This window comes from Globicephala melas, chromosome 1, assembly GCF_963455315.2.
Source record: "Globicephala melas chromosome 1, mGloMel1.2, whole genome shotgun sequence".
In the NCBI taxonomy this organism is placed as follows: domain Eukaryota; kingdom Metazoa; phylum Chordata; class Mammalia; order Artiodactyla; family Delphinidae; genus Globicephala; species Globicephala melas.
The window spans coordinates 63,010,006-63,032,989 of NC_083314.1; positions in this window are offsets into that span (position 1 = coordinate 63,010,006).

Here is a 22,984-nt window from a genome sequence, read left to right on the forward strand (position 1 = left end):
CTACCAGCTATGTGAATTTGGCAAAGTAATTTCACTCTTCTGAGGCTCAGTTTTCTCACTTGTAATACAGGAATATTCTCATCTACCCTGAAGGCTTGCTTGAGGATATTAAGTAAGATAATGCATATAAAGCATGTGAGATAGCCCCTGATGATAGCCTTATCTTTGCTACTACAGATTCCCATTTCATCTTTCCGCAGAAAAGTTACACAGTGTTATCTGTGGTGTCCTATCAACTCCATCTGATGGCTTGATGCTTACTGTTTCTGCCCATTCTCTAAGTTGAAGCTTTTTTGGCACACTTCCAAGCCACTAAGGGAAATACTACTTTATTTGGACAGATTCCCAGGTATAGCCACTATCCTACTGGACTTCAAAATGGAAACACCCCAGCCGATGTCTCACCAACTGTGATAAGCCTTCTGCTATGATTAATGCAATTATCTCTAACCTCTCAGAGCCTTCTGGATCCTTCACCCCAGTATCCTTGTATTTTTCTGGGTTCTCCAGAGAAAAAGAACAAATAGAACGTATATAGAGATTTACGGTTGAGAGTCCGCCTGCCGATGCAGGGGACGCAGGTTCGTGCCCCGGTCCGGGAGGATCCCACATGCTGTGGAGCGGCTCGGCCCGTGAGCCATGGCCGCTGAGCCTGCGCATCCAGAGCCTGTGCTCTGCAACGGGAGAGGCCACAACAGTGAGAGGCCCACGTACCGGGAAAAAAAAAAAAAAGGTCACCAATGTAAATGCTAATTTCATCTTAAACCACCCTCACAGAAAAATCCAGAATAATGTTTGACCAAATATCTGAATTCCATGGCCCAGCCAAGTAAAACAAAATTAACCATCACAATCCTCTCTTAGGGCTGTTGTCCAGGCAGGTTATATTATCTGAATGCCCTCAACCCCAACATAGGTTTTCATTTGCTGCTGGTCCCCTCTGTACAGGTTTGGCACACAGCTTTCTGTGCTGTGATACCAATCCCTAACTGTCAAGCAGCATAATGTCCCTAGTCATTTCAAGAACAATCAGATCATCAAAATCATAAACCTTTCATATTTTAGACCAACCCATAGTACCCAGCATTGCATTCTTCAGACAATAATATGTACCACAAATATCTGTTAAGAACATACCAAATTCTAGGCTTTTATCAGTCTTAAATATGGGGAAAAAAAGAAGCCCCCCACTCACACAAAACTTATTTGCTGACTTCATTGTTTTGGAGGACACCTAGTCAGAAATGACTCCTTTCATTGCATTTATCGCAAGCTGAAATCATCAAGGCACTGTGATAGAGTCTGAAGATGGAGGGCAATTTACATGCAAAAGCCTGGGAAGGTCTGAGGGTGACATTTGAGCTGAAACTGAAGGATCAGAAATGAAAAGAACTGTGAGAAACTCCAGGTAAGGGAACAATAAGAAAAAGATTTTGAGATGCAAAGAGCAGTGTGATTGGAGTATACAATTGAGAAGACAGTTTGGCGGCAAAAGGTCTAGATCATATAGGATGTGGTAGGTCATGGTAGCGCTTATGTTACATTAAAACTGCCACAAGACATGAGTGCATTTTAAGTGAGGATGTGGGACAAACCAATTTACATTTTAAAACATATTCCTTGGACTTTTATGAAGAAAACAGAATGAGAATGTGGCCTACAATATCTGCCCTTCAATTATCTATCAACCGTCTATAACATTGGACCTGCTCGTTTATATTTATTCCAGTTGGCACAGTTGGGAGATTTAGTTAAATGCTTCCATCATCTTACTTGCCTTGATGGTTTAATTTCTGCCTAATCCCATTAGTCCTACAATAGTCACAACTGTGACTTAGTCACAGTTTGGAGTAATCTCTGAAGCTTCAACAGTCTTGGTTTGCACCATAATCCATCCTTACCATTCATTCAAGGAACCAGGGGCTTGTATACTTTATTATAGTTAGGGATAGGTTTGAAAAGAGATATAGAAAATGAAGACATTATAGTTCTTCAGAATCTCTATATTAGCATTTATGCACACACTTAAAATATTTATGGAACGTGTACTATGTTTCAGGCACTGTGTTGGCCATTACGGTTATAGTAACTGATAAGACAGGCTATTCCTATGTGAAAGAGAATAAATGCATCTCAAACTGTTAAGGTCAAAGGTCATATTAATTAACAAATTTTTCCTCTAAAACAAGAAATTGTCTTCATCTGGAAATGGGGACGACAAGATTGTTTTAAGGATAAAAAATTTTAAATTGTCACATTGACTAGCACATAGCAGATACATTTTAAAAAGCCACATTTATGGACCTCTGGATATCAGAAAGTGAAGTGCTTAGAATTATAGCACTACTCTGATTTCCTGTCCTATAATCAAGGCTTCTTTGAGCTGCAGATGCCAGTGGATTTTAGGAATGGATTTATATATGATCTGCTAGGAATGAGCAATTTCTTAGCATATTACCTAGACCACACCAGTTGGGTTCATCCTTCAATTATATTGTATATACTGTTGTATATTAATACACATTTTATCTATCAAACGGGCCATGAGCTTGGCTTTAGGAAAAAATTAGCTTTAAAAAGCTAATTTTTTAATGTACAAATAGAGATAGCAATCTGAATCTGATTGGTAGCAGAACAGCATTTAGGGACTCACAGACAGTGGGTATCACTTTCTTCTAGACAAGATAGAAGTGAGGTATTGTATTATTAGTTTAGTAGTAACAATTGCATCATTTGTGTCATGAAAGCAAATGTGAACTTTATGAATAATAATCTATTCTCCTGGACTGGAGATAATCTAATAATAATAATAAATTCCATTCATTGACCATCATAATGACAATAGTTATAATGGCATTTATTGACACTTATGTATCTGTCTTAAGCACTTTGTATCTCACTTAATCTCCTAGCAGACTAATAGAATTGTCTGTTGCCTCCATTTACACTTAGTAAAGCTGGGGCTTGGAACGGTTATGCAAGTCACCAGTGGAACTGATAATCAAACCAAGGCATTCATCAAACCAGAGCCATGCTCATCATGACTCATCATGCTCATCATCAATACTGCACCAATATAGGGTAGTGGTCTTGTGTAGGTATGCCTACCTGGCCAGAAGTGCTGCTTCAGACCTACTCTATGGATGAACAAAGTAAGGCTGTTCAGGAACTATCATGCTGGAAATAAGCAGCTTTCAGATGCCAATGGCAATGACACTGAAAGTACACTGGTGGTAAAGAGGAGCCTTCTGTAACAACTAACATAAGCTTTTGCCAAAGATGTAGTTGCAACACACTGGCTAAGAAAGCCACACTCTTTCTGTGAAATCTGCAATTCTGCACACTTTGCAGAATTGTACTGTATTACTTCTGAGCACACTGAATTTTAGAGCATTCTCTAGAAGAGAAAAAAAAAGCAAACTCAGTAAATCCCAGTGTTTTTACTGCCTTTGCCAAATTTGACATCTTTCAAAGTAACTGTAAGAAGCGCGCACAATCTCTGCCAACTGCATGATTTAGCAGCTATAAAATCTCTCTGAATCAAACCCATTTTGAAATAGAAAGGAACCTGCTTGAGAATTTCATTGCACTGTTGGATACCTACTCAAAGATCAGTCACCTCTCTTCATTCTGTATTCCTGGTATATTTTTAAGTTTAATCTTTTTTGCAGCTTACCCATTTAGTTAAGGGTAGAATTTTAAAAGACTAAAGATTGAGAAAGGAGGAGGAGGACATGAAATCTGAACAAAGAGCTTCTTTATATTCTGCACAATAGAATTGAAAAGGATGGTCTATTTTCTTTTCATCTTTTTCCCCAATGGTGCAGTACCTAGATTCTCAAAACTTGAGTGTCCTTTCCCCCAAGGAAAATAGTATCTCTCTGCAGGCTGTCTAGTACGATGAAACAGCTGTGTTTCCTACTCCACAGGGGATTTCTTCAGATGAAAGTCTATTTTTTTTTGCGGAATATGATTGGGTGAGCAGAAGGCTAAACACATTGCTTAAGGTAGGCCTCCAATGACAATTGAAAAAAGGTGTTCATAAAATGTAGTATAAAAGGAATTTAACTATCTTGAGACTGAAATATACATTGTAAAATAAAATACTGGCTATAAGGAATATAAAGTTGTGAATAGCACCAAGCCTCAAAGGAATAAAAATAAAATTGTTTGAATTTTGGTCTCTATAAAGGTTTAATGTCTATGGAAAATAAAATTCTTGGCTCTCACTTTGAGTCTCACTAATGCAAACATTTCAGTTATGACATATGCACAGACACTTCAGTTATACTGTATGTTTAACAGTGAAGGCAACAAAGGAAGATACTTTTCCTCACAATAAGAATGTTTATTTAAAGGACTAATAATATTCGCCTATAGAACTACTAAAAAAATACTAAGAAAAGTCAGATATGAGCTAAATTCCCATTAAGGGGAAAACCTTATGTTGGAAATACCTCATAGCCTTTATCTTCCTCTCTCTGGAACAAATCTCCCAAAGAATCACACCTAGAAATCATTCATAGACTCTAATTGTCTACTAGACCGTATTTTTCTGGTTTGGACAACCAATAGCATTTTATTAATAACCCAAATTCATTTCAAGAGTAGTCAACTTCAATGTGTATCCATTCATGTAGAATTGGTATGGCGCTCCCAACATGAGGAATAGATTTGCAATTGTGTCAGTATAAGGAGCCCACAAGCCACAACTAAGGAGCCAGCCTGCCGCAACTGAGGTGTAGTGTGACCAAATAATTTTTTTTAAATATAAGATTTTTGAAAGGGTGTATGTTTACTCTGCATAAAGCCATGAAGTTGCTAAATTGTGATTAATGTCTTAGATGCAAAACACACATAGTATCTGCAACATCCTTATAAAATCTACTGTAGGCTAGATTCTCTCTTTGTGTGTGTGTGTGTGTGTGTGTGTGTGTGTGTGTGTGTGTGTTGGAGAGTCTGGACCACAGGAAAATTTAGAAATAAAAATAATAATTTGCCACTGAAACATAAATTAGAATGTGGGTTATTAGTAGAGTGTTCATATAAATTATTATCTAAAATGGACAATCATGAGAGTTAAAGGGGGCACAAGTAATAATTGCACTGAGACAACAGGCATAAACTAGGATATATAATGACACTATATATTAGCAAAATATTCTCTTCCTAATCAGAACATAAGAAAACGGCAGCATGATGGGGGGAGGGAGGGTGTGCTTTGGAAGCAGCTAGGCTTAGATTTGAATCTAAACTCTGACTTACATTAGTTATATGCATTTGTTTCCATATCTCTCCATTTCCTCATCTGTAAGATAGCAGGATGTATATCTAACTTTGATGTAGTGTTTACAATGCACCAGAAAATATGTTAAGGTGTAATATTGAATAGCTTCATTTAAATCTCTTAACAACTACTCATATTATTACTCTTTTCCCTATTCTACACGTGAAGCAATGAATTAAGTGAGGTTAAATGACTTGCTTGTGCTCATTCAGCAAGTGGTAGAGCTGAAATATGAACCCTGGCAGTTGGTCTTCAGTGTTCATACTCTTAAACCTTGTAATATCCCGAAGATGTCAATACCAATTTTTCAGAGTTTTTGTTAAGACTAAATGAGATACTGGATGCCAGACAACAAGCACAATGCCCAAAACATAGCAGAAAATAAAATCAGAGTTACTAAAATGCTTTTTGTGATAACCCATCTGGGACTACTTTGGAGGTGACATTTATTTATAGTGCGGCCCTTTGGTAATTCTATAGCTAAAGCTCTCGCTTGACTAGAAAACTCTACTAACCTGATACTGAATAATTGTTTATAAATCACAAGGTGAGACTGAAGTAACAGTCATTTTAAACTCCTCGTAACCTGGGATTACAGCCATTACTGAAATGTTTTACTCAAGTCATGCAATAATTTTTGTACAAGTATTTCTTCTCAAGAAGTAAGAAGAATCAACCAGGTTGAAAATGCCTTGTCAAAAAGCATTTGATAAAAGTCAACATCCATTCATGGTAAATAACCCTCAACAAACTAGGAATGGAAGAAAATTTTCTTTAAGCTAATAAAGGGCATTTAGGGAAAAAAAAGGGGCCAGCTAACATCATACGTCATGGTGAAGGCTGAATACTTTTCTGCAGAGTGGACAAGACAAGGATATCCACCCTCCCCACTTCTATTCCACATTATACTGAAGGGCCTAGCCAGTGCAACTAGTCAAGATACATAGATAGATAGATAAACAGATAAATGTATAAAGATAAATAGTAGTATATATATTGAAAAAGAAGAAATAGAACTATCTCTATTTTCAAATTATGATTGTCTTCATAGAAAACCCAAGGAAGTCTACCCAAAAACCCCTCTAGAACTAATAAGTGAATTTATCAAAGTTACAAAACTCAAGATCAACATAGGGACTTCCCTGGTGGTGCAGTGGTTAAGAATCCGCCTGCCAATGCAGGGGACATGGGTTCAAGCTCTGGTCCAGGAAGATCCCACAGGCCGTGGAGCAACTAAGCCCGTGCACCACAACTACTGACCCTGTGCTCTAGAGCCCGTGAGCCACAACTACTGAGCCCGTGTGCTGCAACTACTGAAGCTCGTGCACCTAGAGCCCATGCTCCAAAACAAGAGAAGCCACTGCAATGAGAAGCCTGCACACCACAACGAAGAGTAGTCCACGCTCACCGCAACTAGAGAAAGCCCGCGTGCAGCAACGAAGACCCAATGCAGCCAAAAATAAATATATTAATTAAATTAAATGTTTAAAAATGATCAACATAAAAATCAACTGTATTTCTTCATATAGTAATGAAAAATTGTAAACAGATTTTTAAAGTGTTGCCTTCTCTCCCTTAGTATGTGTAAATCTGGAAAGAGTATCACTCCCACCTAACAATAAGGAAAAGCCGGATAATCAACAAAACTATAACTTCTGTCAAATCTTTTGGAGAGCTGTGGTCACAGCAACCAAGTAGCCTAAGGAAAGACATACATCTCCAAGGAGAGACGAAAACACAGCACTGCTTTACCTAAGACACAGCACTTGACAAAGACAAAGCCACCATAGAACCAGGTAAAAATATTTCTGTTAAAATTTTTAACAAACTCCTGAAGGACAGAACCCCTAGGAGCTACAGACACAGTGAGTGTCTGTAGTCCATTTCTAGATTCTTCCCCATAGAACCTCATGGGTGCCTATTATGGTTTGAAAATTTATATGTTGAAGTCATAATCCCCAGTAACTCAGAATGTGGCCTTATTTGGAGGCAGGGTCTTTATAGAGATAATCAAGTTAAAATGAGGTTCATTATGGTGGGCACTAATCCAACATGACCGGTGTTTTCATAAAAAGCGGAAATCTGGACAGAGATACACATAGAGGAAAGACGATGTGAAGAAACATGAGAAAAAGGTGGCCACCTACAAGTCAGGTAAAGGTGTGGAACAGATCCTTCCCTCACAGACCTCAGAAGGAACCAAACCTGCCAACACCCTGATGATAGATTTCTAGACTTCTAACCCACAGACAATAAATTTCTGCTGTTTAAGTGACCCAGTTTGAGGTCCTTTGCTGTGGCAAGCCTAACAAACTAATGCCGTGCTGATGAGAAAAATGGGAGTAGAGTGGGAAACCAGAGACAGCTTCCCTCACTGGTGCTGGCCTGGCAGAAAGGAGCAGCAGTTCACCACAGGAAAGGAACAAAGCCCCATACGGATCCTTCTCTCCTATCTCCCCTAAAGAACAAAAGTCATAAGCAGGAAACCCTGCAGCACATATAACACAGGTGAAGACCCACTGAAGCAACTGGAAGGAAACAAAAAATAATAATAATCCTCTGCCTCAAGAAGGGGCAAGACTCCACCTTGGACCTACCATTAGAAATACCCTAATGCTACCCACTAGGTAAGGGCAGAATCACTGAAAAATCCTCATCTTCAAGACCAAGAAACAATGGGTGTGCCTAAGACTGAGGCTACAATGAGACAGAATTCTCCCCGACACATACCACCAGTTAGCAACGAGCAAGTCACACGTAACAGCAGTCTAATTCAGGGGAAAGGTACAAAACTTAGGGAAAAGCTCTCACTCTTGACATTCATGCTGATAAGAGAAGTCTAAATCTAGAGAAGAAGAGAAGAACTGAGAGAAGTCCTCCAACACACAACCCCAACCTAAGCAGAAAGTAATCAAAGGAATTTGAAGCCAGTGATTTACTGAGAGGAACCACTGTAACAACAAAACACAAACTCAGCACATCTCTTGGGTAAATTAATTGAACTCCACATACTAATAGCCTAGCAGAAAAAGAGCTATGTCTCTTTCCTGGCATATACCTTAGTCTCTACTGTTCTACTATTCTCTATTCTCTACTGGAATATCTTCCATTCAACCAAAAGTGATGAGACTCAAGTTCAGAAAGAAAGAAAGAAAAAAAAACATTGTCAAGAGACAAAATAATCAATGGAATTAGACTCATGATAGTTCAAAATATCAGACAAAAAATTTAAAATTCCTTAAGAAAGTCCTTAAGACAAGGAAAGAAAAGTAACTTGATATAACTCCAGTGGTAAAGGTGAAAAATATAAATGAACAAATGCAGAATTTTAACAGAGAGATGAAAACTACAAGAAAGAATCAAATGGGATGTTAGGGGGAAATGGTAAAAGAAATTAATAATGCTTTTGGTGGGTTCATCAGTACTCTAGGCAACTGAGGAAAGAATCAGTGAATCTGAAGTTAGGTCATAGAAATTATCCAAACTGAAATGCAGAGTCAAAAAAAAAAAAGAAAAGAACAGAGTATGCAAGAGCTTGAAGACAATAACAAAAGGTCCAATACACATGTAATTGGACTCCTCAATGGAAAAGAGGAAGAACAGGGCAGAAGAAACATTTGAAAAGATAATGGCAAATATTTTCCAAAAATAATGGAAGATGTAAAATCAAAGATCCAAGAAGTTCCAAGAACACCAAACAGGATTTTTCAAGTAAATAAATGAAACATCACATTCAAACTGCTGGAAACCAAGCATAAGGAGAAAATCTTGAAGGCAGTTAGAGGAAAAAGACATATTACATTAAAAGGAACAAAGATATTAATTATAGAAGAACTTCTCATCAGAAGCCATATAAGCCAGAAGGGAACAAAGTGACATTTTTAAGGTGCTGAAAGAAAAAGAAAATCCTCAACTCAGGACTCTATACTAAGGGGACAATATCCTTTAAAAGTGAAGGAAAATAAAACAGCAATGAGATACCACTACACCTATATTAGAATGACAAAAATCCAAAACACTGACAACACCAAATACTAGCGAGGATGTGGAGCAACAGAAACTCCAACTCATTGCTGTTATGAAGGCAAAACAGTACAGCCTATTGGAAGGTAGTGTGGCAGTTTCTTACAAAGCTAATCATAGTCTTACCATACGATCCAGCAATCTTGCTCCTTGGTATTTACCCAAAGGAGTTGAAAATTTACATCCACATGTAAACTTGGACACAAGTTTACCATAGCTTTATTCATACTTCCAAAAAATTGGCAGTAACCAAGTTGTCTTTCAATAGTTTAATGAATAAAAAAACTGTGGTAAACACAAAATGTATTAGATACCTAAATGTTAAACCCCAAACCTATAAAATTTCTAAAATAAAAATAGGAGAAAGTATTTGTGACTTGGGTTAGGCAAATTTTCTTAGCTACAACACCAAAATCATGATCCATTAAAAAAATTAATGAATCGTTAAATAGGATTAATCAAAATTATAAACTTCTCTGTAAAAGACACAACAGAACGAAAAGGCAAACCACATTCTGAGATAAAATATTTGCAGAAAACACATCTGACAAAGGACTTGCATCCAGAATATATGTCCAGAATATTAAAAAGAATCTCAAAACTCAAGAAAGCAAACAACACAATTTTTTTTAATTGCAGAAGACTTGAACACACACTTCACCAAACAAGACATAAAAATGGCAAATAAGTACATGTATAATGCCCAACATTATCAGCCATTATAAAAATGAAAATTAAAAATATAGTCACCTCGGGCTTCCCTGGTGGCACAGTAGTTGAGAGTCCGCCTGCTGATGCAGGGGACACGGGTTCGTGTCCCAGTCCGGGAAGATCCCACATGCTGTGGAGTGGCTAGGCCCATGAGCTATGGCTGCTGAGCCTGCGCTTCGCAACGGGAGAGGCCACAACAGTGAAAGGCCCATGTACCGCAAAAAAAAAAAAAAAAAAAAAAAAATATATATATATATATATAGTCACCTCATACTTGTTAGAATGGCTATTATCAAAAAGACAAGAAATAACAAGTGTTGGAAAGGATGTGGAGAAAAGGTAACCTGGTGCACTGATAGTGGGAATGTAAATTGGTGCAGCCTCTATGGAAAACAGTATGAAGGCTTTTCAAAAAATTAAAAATAGAACTACCATAGGATTCAGCAATTCCACTTCTATGTATTTATCTGAAGGAAATGAGAATGCTCACTCAAAGGGATATCTGCCCCTTCATGTTCACTGCAACATTATTTACAAAAGCCAAGACATGAAAATAACCTAAGTGTCCACTGATGGATGAATGGACAAAGAAGATGTGAGATAGATAGATAGATATAATATTATTCAGCCATAAAAAAGGAAATTTTGCCATTTGCAACATGCATGGACCTTGAGAGCATATGCTAAGTGAAATAAGTCAGACAGAAAGACAAATTCCATGTGATCTCACTTTTATGTGGAATCTAAAAAGAAAAAAAATGAACTCATAATACAGAGAACAAATTGGTGGCTGCCAGAAGCAGGAGACGGGGAGTGTCAGAAATGGGTGACGGTGGTCAAAAGGTACAAACTTCCAGTTAAAAAATAAATAAGCCCTAGGGATGTCATGTACAGCATGGTGACTCTAGTTAATAATACTGTATTGTATATTTGAAAGTTGCTAAGAGAGTAGATCTTAAAAGTTCTCATCACAAGAAAAAACAAATTTGTTACAACATGTGGTGATGGATGTTAACAAGACTTATTGTGGTGATCATTTCACATTATTATATACCAGCAGTCCCCAAACTTTTTGGCACCAGGAACTGGTATCGTAGAAGACAATTCTTCCACTGACTGGGAGGGGGATGGTTTCAGGATGATTCAAGTGCATTACATTTCTTACATACTTTATTTCTATTATTATTACATTGTAATATATAATGAAATAATTATACAAAGCAATTGATTTATTATGGTCTCTGTGCAGTCAAACCTCTCTACTAATGATAATCTGTATTTGCAGCCGCTCCCCAGTGCTAGCTAACATCACTGTCTCAGCGCCACCTCAGATCACCAGGCATCAGATTCTCGTAAGGAGCGCGCAGCCTAGATCCCTCACATGTGCAGTTCACAGTAGGGTTTGCACTCCTATGAGAATCTAATGCTGCCGCTGATCTGACAGGAGGCAGAGCTCAGGCAGTTATGCAAGTGATAGGGAGCGGCTGTAAATACAGATGAAGCTTTGCTCTCTCACCCGCTGCTCACCTCCTGCTGTGAAGGCCGGTTCCTAACAAGGGGTTGGGGACCCGTGTTATATATAATACATTGAATCATTAAGTTGTAACCTGAAGCTAATATAACATTATATGTCAATTATATCTCAATTAAAAAAAATTTAAAAACAAAACCAAAAAACCCCATAACGAGATACAGTACCAAATGCTGGCAAATATGTACTTGGAATTCTCTTACATCACTGATGGGAATGCAAAATGTTACAGCCCCTTAGAGAAGTTTGGCAGTCTAATAAATTAAACATACACATACAATATTACCATGTAGTCCTACTGCTATGTATCTACTCATGAGAAATTAAAACTGGTTTACACAAAAAAATTGAACATGAATTTTTAGTGTTTTTTATTCATAACCCCCTACCCTGGAAATAAATGAAATATCCACTGGTGAATGGAGAAAACAGCTGTGGTACATCTATACAACGGAATGCTGCTTAGCAATAAAATGAACTGAACTACTGATACGCACAACATTATGGATAAATCTTATAAGTATTTTGCTAAGTGAAAGATACAAAGGCCATGAGGGAAATTTGAGGGGTGACAAAGCTGTCACATATCTTCATTGTGATGGCAGTTACATGACTGTGCATTTTGCCAAAACTCAGAACTCTTAACTTTTACTCCTAAATTTTCTCTACTTAGCATTAAATTACTTATTTTCTCTCAAATTCCTTAGAAACAAAGAAGCATCTGCATCCTCTACTCATACTTTTATAGAACAGTAATTAAACATCTGAGAATGATGGATACGATTTGAAATACTGTGCAAATACAGAATTATTAGAAAATAATTTGTTGGTTCATTCTCTCTAATATTTATTTTTAAAAATACACACAGAAGAGGGGGGACCTTCAGGATGGTGGAAGAGTAAGACGTGGAGATCACCTTCCTCCCCACAAATACGTCAAAAATAAAACTAAATGTGGAACAACTCCTACAGGACACCTACTGAACACTGGAAGAAGACCTCAGATTTCCCAAAAGGCAAAAAACTCCCCCATGTACCTGGGTAGGAAAAAAGAAAAAACAGAGACAGAAGAATAGGGATGGGACCTGCACCTTTGGGAGGGAGCTGTGAAGGAGGAAAAGTTTCCACACATTAGGAAACCCCTCACTGTTGGAGATGGGGGTGGGCAGGGGGGGGAGTCTCAAAGCTACAGAGGAGAGCGCAGCAACAGGGGTGCAGAGGGCAAAGCAAAGAGATTCCCGCACAGGGTATCGGTGCCGAGCACCACTCAACAGCCTGAGAAGCATGTCTGCTCACCTGCCATGGTGGGTGGAGGCTGGGAGCTGAGGCTCAGGAATTGGAGGTCAGATCCCAAGGAGAGGACTGGGGTTGGCTGCGGGAAAACAGCCTGAAGGGGGCTGGTGCGCCACAGCCAGCCAGGAGGGAGTCCGGGAAAAAGTCTGGAACTGCCTAAGAGGCAAGACACCACTGTTTCAGGGTGAACGAGGAGACAGGATTCCTCCACCGTCAGCCCACAGAGGCAGAGCACAACGTAAACGAGCTCCAGAGACGGGCGCGAGCCGCAGCTAATAGCACGGACACCAGAGATGAGCATGAAATGCTAACGCTTCTGCTGCAGCCACCAAGAAAATATATATATTTTTGTAACCTGAAACTAATATATATATATTACATATATATACATATATACATATATATATACATATATATATGTATGTATATACATATATATATATATTTCCTGAAAATATTCAGGAAAAAACGCATATGCACTTTTTGGCCAACAAAGCAAGCAGGCAATGTAAACCCGCACTACAAAGAAGTCTCACTTACCACCGATCCAAAGGGCCGTCCGAAAAAAGTACAAAAACCACAGAGGCAGGACAGGCCATGGAGAACAGGGAGCCTTGTTACCCTGATGGGCGGGATGTAAGTCGCCAACAGCTACTCTGGAGAAGTGTATGGTGTTTCCTGAAACATCTACACAGAGCTACAGAGTACAGGGCACTTTCACTCATGGGCATATATCTTGGGAAAACTAAAAATCAAAAAGACACAGCCACGCCAAAGTTTAGGGCTGCTCTGTTTACAAAAACCTCGAGTTCGGTACACCTTAAAAATCCGAGGAAAGAGAAAAATGGATAAACAAGTTGTGGTACTTATGTACAATGGAATCTCACTCAGCCATGAAATCAATGTCATAAGGCCAGTAGCAGCATAAGAGTAGATTTAGCTACGATGACTCTAAGTGAAATAATTCACAGAGAAAAAGAAACTTATCATAAGATACCACTTATAGAGGGAATGTAAACATGGCTACACATGAGGTGAATCACAAAACAGAACAGAGTCACACATTTAGGAAAAGCACTTATGCCTGCTTAAGGGGAAAGGTGAGGTGGGGTGATGAATACAACCAGAGTTTGAAATTAACACAGATACCATTCCATAAACCAAATATGTAATAGACAAGACCTACGCTTTGCTCAATGAACTGAACTCAACACCCCCTATGCACCGCACAGGAATATATCTGCCTAGTAAAAATCTTAAAACCTATGTGTCTCCGTAAGGGAATCAAGGGTGTGTAGAGCGGCAAAAACAGAGCAGTGAAAATCAGCTAAACCCCATTATAAAAATAAATTTCAAAAAAAAGAAAAACACAAAGACAGCGACAGAGAGAGAAATTCTTACAAAATTCGTTCAGGGGCTGTGATGCACCCTGGATTGACCACATCTACACCCACAGTTGGATGAGACATAAGGCTGGACACTTGGGGCTAAGAGGACTGGTGAGTTTGGGTGAGGAAACGCAGACCCTTTAAAGCAATACTGCGTGCCCCCATTCCATGGGTCCCAACTCTCCAGGTATAAGGGAATCTTCCTACAGCTAAAACATGCATGAGAAACACAAAGAATGGTACACCGTGTGATTGGGATCGGTATCTAAAACGCACCTCATTTTTCCTCTCCTAGAGCTCGGGATCACCATTCTAGCTGCCTTACTGAAAATCTCCCCATCAGGAGAGTCAGCACCTTTAACCTCCTGTTTCGCACAACCTGCAATTAGTGCGGAGGATGAATGGGATGAGGGGGAACCAATGAGAGAATAGCTGTAGGTGTTTGGACGGGAACATGTCACTCTAATTTCCCATCAGGAAGAAGAATTAACCAAAGGCTCAGCCTGCCGCCCTGGAACCAAAATAGGGCCTAAAGCAATCCTGCGGTTTTGCGGCCAGCTCACAAAACAGCGAGTTGAAAAATGGAGCTCAGGGGCGCTGCAATTCAAAAACCTGCAGAGTTATAAAGGACAACTATCGTCGAAAAATATATTGAGGTAAGGCAAAGAAGAGGATTTGAAACCAAGGTAGAATTGAAGGAAACAGGTTTCAACAGGTAGATTGAAGTCTCCATTAAAGCACATGAAAAGCAGCAGAACTTCGACAATGATGCAATTGGCCAAAAAGGGCGTATGCGTTTTTTCCTGAATATATTCAGGAAAAAACGCATACGCCCTTTTTGGCCAACCAATCAAGCAGGAAATGCAAATCCGCACAACAAAGAAGTCTCTCTTCCCACCAGTCCAAAGGGCCATCCAAAAAACCTGTAAAATCCCGAGAGGCCGGACAGGCCATGGAGAACATGGAGACTTGTTACACTGATGGGCGGGATGTAAATTGCCAACAACCAATCTGGAGAAGTGTATGGTGTTTCCTGAAACATGTAAAAAAACAGAGCTATAGAGCATAGGACACTTCTACTCATGGGCATATATCTTGGTAAAACTAAAAATCAACAAGACACAGCCACCCCAAAATTTAGGGATGCTCTGCTTACAAAAACCTCGACTTCGGTACACCTTCAATATCCAAGGAAAGAGAAAAATGTATAAAGAAGTTGTGGTATTTATGTAGAATGGAATAATACTCAGCCATGAAATCAATGTCATAAGGCCAGCAGCAGCATAATGAGTGGATTGAGGCACGATGATTCTAAGTGAAAGAAGTCACACAGAAAAAGAAACTTAACATAAGTTATCAATTATAGAGGGAATGTAAACATGGCTACACATGAGCTGAATTACAAAACAGAACAGGGTCTCACATTTAGAAGATGCACTTATGCCTGCTTAAGGGGAAAGTTGAGGTAGGGTGATGCATAAAACCAGAGTTTGAAGTTAGCACAGATACCGTTCCATAAACCAAATAAGTAATAGACAAGACCTACTCTTTGTTCAATGAACTGGACTCCACAACCCCTATGCACCGCAGAGGAATGTATCTGACTAGTAAGAATCTTTAAACCTATGTATTGATATGTCTCCGTAAGGGAGTCAAGTGTGTGTAGAGCGGCATAAACACTGCAGTGAAAATCAGCTAAATCCCATTATAAAAATAAATTTCAAAAAAAAACACAAGGAGAGTGAAAAGGAGAGAAATTCTTACAAAATTCGTTCAGGGGCTGTGATGCACCATGGATTGACAATATCTACACCCAGAGCTGGATAAGACATAAGGCTGGACACTTGGGGCTGAGATGACTGGTGAGATTGGGTGAGCAAATGCAGACCCTTTAAAGCAATACTGTGTGCTACCCATTCCATGGGCCCCAACTCTCCAGGTTTAACAGAATCTTCCTTCAGCTAACACATGCATGGGAAACCCAGAGGATGGTACACCTTGTGATCGGGAACAGTTTCTAAAACACACCTCATTTTTCCTCTCCTGGTGCTCGGGTTTGCCATTCCAGCCGCATTACTAACTATCTCCCCATTTGGAGAGTCAGCGCCTTTAACCTCCTGTTTCGCACAATCTGCAAGTAGTGCGGAGGATGAACGGTATGAGGGGGAAGCAATGAGAGAATAGCTGTAGGTGTTTGGACGGGCACATGTCACTCTAATTTCCCATCAGGAAGAAAAATTAACCAAAGGCTCAGCCTGCCGCCCCGGAACAAGAACAGGGCCTGAAGAAATCCTGCAGTTTTGAGGTCAGCTGACATAAAAGCGAGTAGAAAAAAGGAGCTCAGGAGCACTGCAATTCACAAACCTACATAGTTATAAAGGACAACTATCGTCGAAAAATATATTGAGGTAAGGCAAAAAAGAGTTTCTGAAACCAAGGCAGAATTGCAGGAAACACGTTTCAAGAGGTAGATTGGAGTCTCCTTTAAAGCACATGAAAAGCGGCAGAACACCGACAATGATGCAGTTGGCCAAAAGGTCATATGCATTTTTTCACGAATATATTCACAAAAAAATGCATACCGCCTTTTTGGCCAACCAAACAAGCGGGCAATGCAAATCCGCACTATAAACCAGAGAAGCAGGACAGGCCATGGAGAACAGGGAGCCTTGTTACCCTGATGGGCGGGACGTAAGTCGCCAACAGCCACTCTGGAGAAGTGTATGGTGTTTCCTGATACATCTAAAACACAGAGATACAGAGTACACGGCAGTTTCACTCATGGGCATATATCTTGGGAAAACTAAAAATCAACAAGACACAGCCACCCCAAAGTTTAGGGCTGCTCTGTTTACAAAGACCTCGACTTCAGTACAACTTAAATATCCCAGGAAAGAGAAAAATGGATAAAGAAGTTGTGGTACTTATGTACAATGGAATATCACTCAGCCATGAAATCAATGTCATAAGGCCAGTAGCAGCATAATGAGTGGATTTAGGTACGATGATTCTAAGTGAAATAATTCACACAGAAAAAGAAACTTATCATCAGATATCACTTATAGAGGGAATGTAAACATCTCTACACATGAACTGAATTGCAAAACGGAAGAGAGTCACACATTTAGAAAGCACACTTATGCCTGCTAAAGTGGAAAGCTGAGGTGCGGTGATGCATAACACAAGAGATTGAAATTAGCACAGATACCGTTCCATAAAACAAATATTTAATAGACAAGACCTACTCCTTGCTCAATGAACTGGACTCAACATGCCCTATTCACCGCAGGAGAAGGTAACTGACTAGTAAGAATCTTAAAACCTATATATTGATATCTCTCTGTAAGTGAATCATGGGTGTGTAGAGCTGCATAAACACAGCAGTGAAAATCAGCTAAACCGCATTATAAGAATAAATTTCAAGCACAGAACAGAAAGATAGTGAAAGACAGAGAAAGTCTTACAAAATTCGTTCAGGGGCTGTGATGCATTGTGGATTGACCACATCTACACACACAGCTTTGTGAGACATAAGGCTGGACACTCTTGGGGCTGAGAGGATTGGTGAGGTTGGGTGAGCAAATACAGACCCTTTAAAGAAATACTGCATGCTACCCATTCCATGGGTCCCAACTTTCCAGGTTCAAGGGAAAATTCCTACAGCTACAACATGCATGGAAACCCAGAGAATGGTACACCGTGTGATCGGGAAAGGTTTCTAAAACCCACCTCATTTTTCATCTCCTGGTGCTCGGGTTTGCTATTCCAACCGCTTTACTAACAATCTCCCCACTTGGAGAGTCAGTGCCTTTAATCTCCTCTTTCACACAGTCTGCAATTAGTTCGGAGGATGAACGGGAAGAGGGGGAACCAATGACAGACTAGTTATAGGTGTTTCGACAGGCACATGTCAGTCTAATTTCCCATCAGGAAGAAGAATTAAACAAAGGTTCAGCCTTCGCTCTGGAACCAGCATAGGGCCTGAAGCAATCCATCGTAAAAATAAATATATTCAGGAAAAACGCATACGCTCTTTTGGGCCATGCAAACAAGCGCCAAATGCAAATCAGCACTACTCACTTCACATTCGTCAAAAGTGCCATCCTGGAAAAGTGTAAAACCAGAAATGCAGCACAGGCCATGGAGAAAAGGGAGCCTTGTTAAGTTGATGGGGGGGATGTAAATAGGCATGGCCACTCTGGAGAAGTGTATGGTGTTTCCTGAAACATCTAAAATGAAGAACTACAGAGCATATGGCACTTCCACTGTTGGGCATATATCTTGGGAAAACCAAACATCGACAGGACACAGGCACTGCTACGTTTAGTGTTACCCTGTTTAGAAATGCCTCGACTTGGGTACAACTTACATGTCCTTCGAAGTAAAAAATGGATAAAGAAGATGTGGTACTTATTTACAATGGAATATTACTGAGCAATTAAATCAGTGAAATAAGGCCAGTTGCAGCAACTCGTGGAGGTACGATCATTCTATGTGACATAAGTCAGACATAAAAAGAGACTTATCATAAGGTATCACTTATAGATGGTATCTAAAAATGGCTACACATGAACTCAGTTACAAAACAGAAACAGTCACACATTTAGGAAACACACTTATGGCTGCTAAAGGAGAACGGTGGGGTGGGGTGATGCATAAATGAGGAGGATGGAATTAGCATAGATACGGTTCCATATACAAAATAGGTAATCGACAGGACCTACTGTATATCTCAAAGAGCTGGACTCAGCACACTGTTGTCACCGGAAAAGGATATATAAGACTGGTAAGAATCCTTAAAAAATTTATTTATGTCTCTCTTTAAGTGAATCAAGTGGATAGATGTAGAACAGGAAGAAAGGCAGTATTGAAAATCAGCTATACCCTATTATAAAATTAAATAACAAGAACAAAAAAAAAAAGACAGTGAGAGAGAGAGAAATTCTTACAAAATTTGTTCAAGGGCTGTGATGCAACCTGGACTGAACACATCTAGACACACAGCTGGATGGGACCTAAGGCTCTACACTCCTGGGCCTGAGAGGCTTGGTGAGGATGGGACAGCAAATGCAGCACTTTTAGAGTAATACTGCCTGGCCCCCATTCCATGGGTCCCATATCTCCAGGTGCAGGGGACACTTCCTACAGCTAAAACATGAATGGGACATCCAGAGGATGGTACACCGTCTGTTCAGGAAGAGTTTGGGAAAGTCACCTCATCTCCACTTCTCCTGGTTATTCAGGTTCCCCAGCTCCTTTCCTTAGAGTCTCCCCACTTTGGGAAGGCAGCACACTCAACAGCCGGTTTTGCACAGCTTGGAATTTTCTGTGAGAAGAAGGGGAATGGGGGGATGGAATGAGACACAAGCCCTAGATGTTTGGACAGGCATATGCCACTCTAGTTTCCTAATCTGGAATAAGAATTTCCCTATCCTTCAGGTGCCCCAGTAACCGGAATGGGTCTGTAGAAATCCTGCCCCTTTGTGGCTGCTTCCCTAAACAAGAAGTTGAAAACTGGTGCTCAGGGGCACTGCAATTCACAAACATGCAGGGTTGTAATTGACACCTCTAATGGAGTCATTTCTTGAGCCAAGTATTCATAAAGGCCTTGTAGCAAGGCAGAATTGCAGGAAAGGGATTTCAAGAGGTAGTTTGCACTCGCCATTAAAGCACATGCAAAGCCGCTGAACATCGCCAATGATGCAGTTTGCCAAAAAGGCCGTATGTGTTATTCTTTAATATATTCAGGAAAAACCCTTACTCCATTTTTGGCCAACAAAACAGGCGGGCAATGTAAATTAATACTACAAAGAGGTATCAATTCACACCAGTCAGAATGGCCAAGCTCACAAAATGTAAAACCTGAAATGCAGGACAGGGCGTGGAGAAAAGGGAACCCTGACAAGCTGATGGTGGGAATGTAAATTGATAACAGCCACTGTAGAGAAATGGATGGTGATTCCTTAAAAATCTCAAAAACAGAGCTTGAGAGCATATGGCACTTCCACTCCTGGGCCTGTATATTGGAAAAAACATAAATTGACAGGACCCATGCACTCCAAAATTTATGCAGCCCTGTTTACAAGAGCCTCTACTTGGTAGCTACCTAAACGTCCTTGGAAGGAAGACTGGATGAAGAAATTATGGTAGATATGTACAATGGAATATTACTCAGCCATTAAATGAATGGAATAAGGCCATTTGCAGCCACTCGGAAGGACACAGATACATTCATACTAAGTGTCATAAATCAGACAATGATAAATATCATATGATATTACTTATTGGTGGAATCTAACAACTGATACAAAGGTACTATCTTACAACACAGAAACAGAGTCCCAGACTTAGAACACAAACTTACGGTTACCAAACTGGAAAGGTGTGTTGGAGGCATAAATCATGAGGTTGGAGTTAGTATATACATACTTACAGAGAGAAAATTTGTAATCAACATGGACCTGCTGTAGAGCACTTGGAACTCTTCTCAACACCCTTTAGTAACCTCAATGGGAAAATAATTCCAGAAAGAATATATAGTCATCTCTGTATAAGTGAATCATGTTGGTGTATATCAAAAACGAACACAACATGGTAAATCAACTATACTCCATTATAAATTTTAAATGAATTATAGAAAAGAAAAATGATCACTAAATTCGTTTAGTCACGGTGAACGTGCTAGTGTCACATCCCTGGACATAGACCCTATTTGGTCCCAAGGCTGGACTGTTGTGGGCCTGAGGACCTCGGGAGGATATGCCAGCTAATTCGACCCCTTGAACATGTAGTACCTGGTCCCCTCTGCATGGGATCACAATCTCCAGATCTAAGTGTGCCCTCATACTAGTAAACCAACCCTCTGACACACAAAGGATGGTGGACTCTCTGGGCTGGATGACATTTGGAAAATCACCTGGTCTCAACATATCCTGGTGTTTGGGTTCCGACCTCCTGACTCCGTTAGGGTCATCCCACTCTACAAGACAGCACCCTCAACAGGTGATTTTGCAGGGGTATATACTAGTTCGGGGGATGAAGGGTAACGGGGAAGAAGGAATGGGACAGAAGCCCTTAAATGTTTGGTCAGGCACATTCCACTCTAATTTAAAACCCACGAACAGGACTTTCCCTACATCTAAGGTTGTGTCAGTAACCAGAGAGGGACAGTAGAAATCCTGCCGCATTCTGTTTCCCAACAATTCTAAAACTGGACCTTATAGGCACTTCACATTCACAATGCCTGGGGAGCTGTAAATGGCAACAGCCCTCAAAAAATGTCTTGGGGTAGGTAATCGAAATAGACTTCAAAACAAGGCAACCTTTCAATAACCCTTTTTCAAGGGGTAAATTTTACTCACACTGTTCAAAAAAAAACACAGCACATATGAAGGTGCTCACCATTGCTTTATGTTAGACAAATGCAATGTACAAAGAAGTATCACCTGGAACCACTCAGAATAGCCATCCTCACAATGTCTGGAAACAAGAAATGCTTCAGAGGGTGTGGAAAAAAGAGAAACCTACTACTTATTATTTTTTAATCTGTGTTGGGTCTTCGTTGCTGCGTGCGGCTTTTCTATAGTTGCAGCAAGCGGGGGCTACTCATCGTTGTGGTACGCAGCCTTCTGTTTGCGGTGGCTTCTCTTGTTGTGGAGCACAGGCTCTAGGCACACAGCCTTCAGTAGTTGTGGCACGTGAGCTCAGTAGTTGTGGCTCGTGGGCTCTAGAGCACAGACTCAGTAGTTGTGGTGCACGGGCTTAGTTGCTCTGCAGCGTGTGGGATCTTCCTGGGCCAGGGCTCGAACCTGTGTCCTGTGCATTGGCAGGCAGATTCTTAACCACTGTTCCACCAGTACTACGTTACTAGTGGCAATGCCAATTGGTAACAGCCACTATGGGGCACAGAATGGAGGTTACCAGAGTAAGGGGAGGCAGGAGGGATAAACTGGAAATTGGGATTAACATATACACACCACTACATATAAAAGAGATATCAAATAAGGGCCTACTGTATAGCACAGCGAACTCTACTCAATACTATGTAATGACCTGTATGGGAAAGGAATCCAAAAGGGATTGGATATATGTATAACTGCTTCACTCTGCTGTGCAGCAGAAAGTAACACAACATCGTAAATCAACTATACTCCAAAAAAATTGAATTGAAATGAAATGAAATAAAATAAAATAAAATAGAGCTACCAGATGATCCAGCAAGTTCACTCCTGTGCGCACATCTGGAGGAAACCATAAATCGAAAAGACACATCTTCCCCAATGCTCACTGCAACACTCTTTACAATAGCGAAGACATGGAAGCAACCAAAATGTCCATCAACATATGAATATAGGTAAAGAATATGTGGTACATATATATAATGGAATATAACACAGCCATAAAATAGAAGAAAATAATGCCAATTGCAGTAACACGGATGGACCTAGAGATGATTGTACTAAGTGAAGTAAGTCAGACACAGTAAGACAAATATTGTATGATATCACTTCTAGGTGGAACCTAAAAATTGATACAAATGAACAAACTTACAAAACACAGGCAGACTCACAGACTTGGAAAACAAACTTATGGTTACCAAAGGGGAAAGGTGGGGCGTAGGGATAAATCAGGAACTTGGGGGAAACATACGAATACTGCTACATATAACATAGATAAGCAACAAGGACTTACTGTATAGCACAGGGAACTCTACTCAATATTCTGGGAATACCTTTATCAGAAAAGAATCTG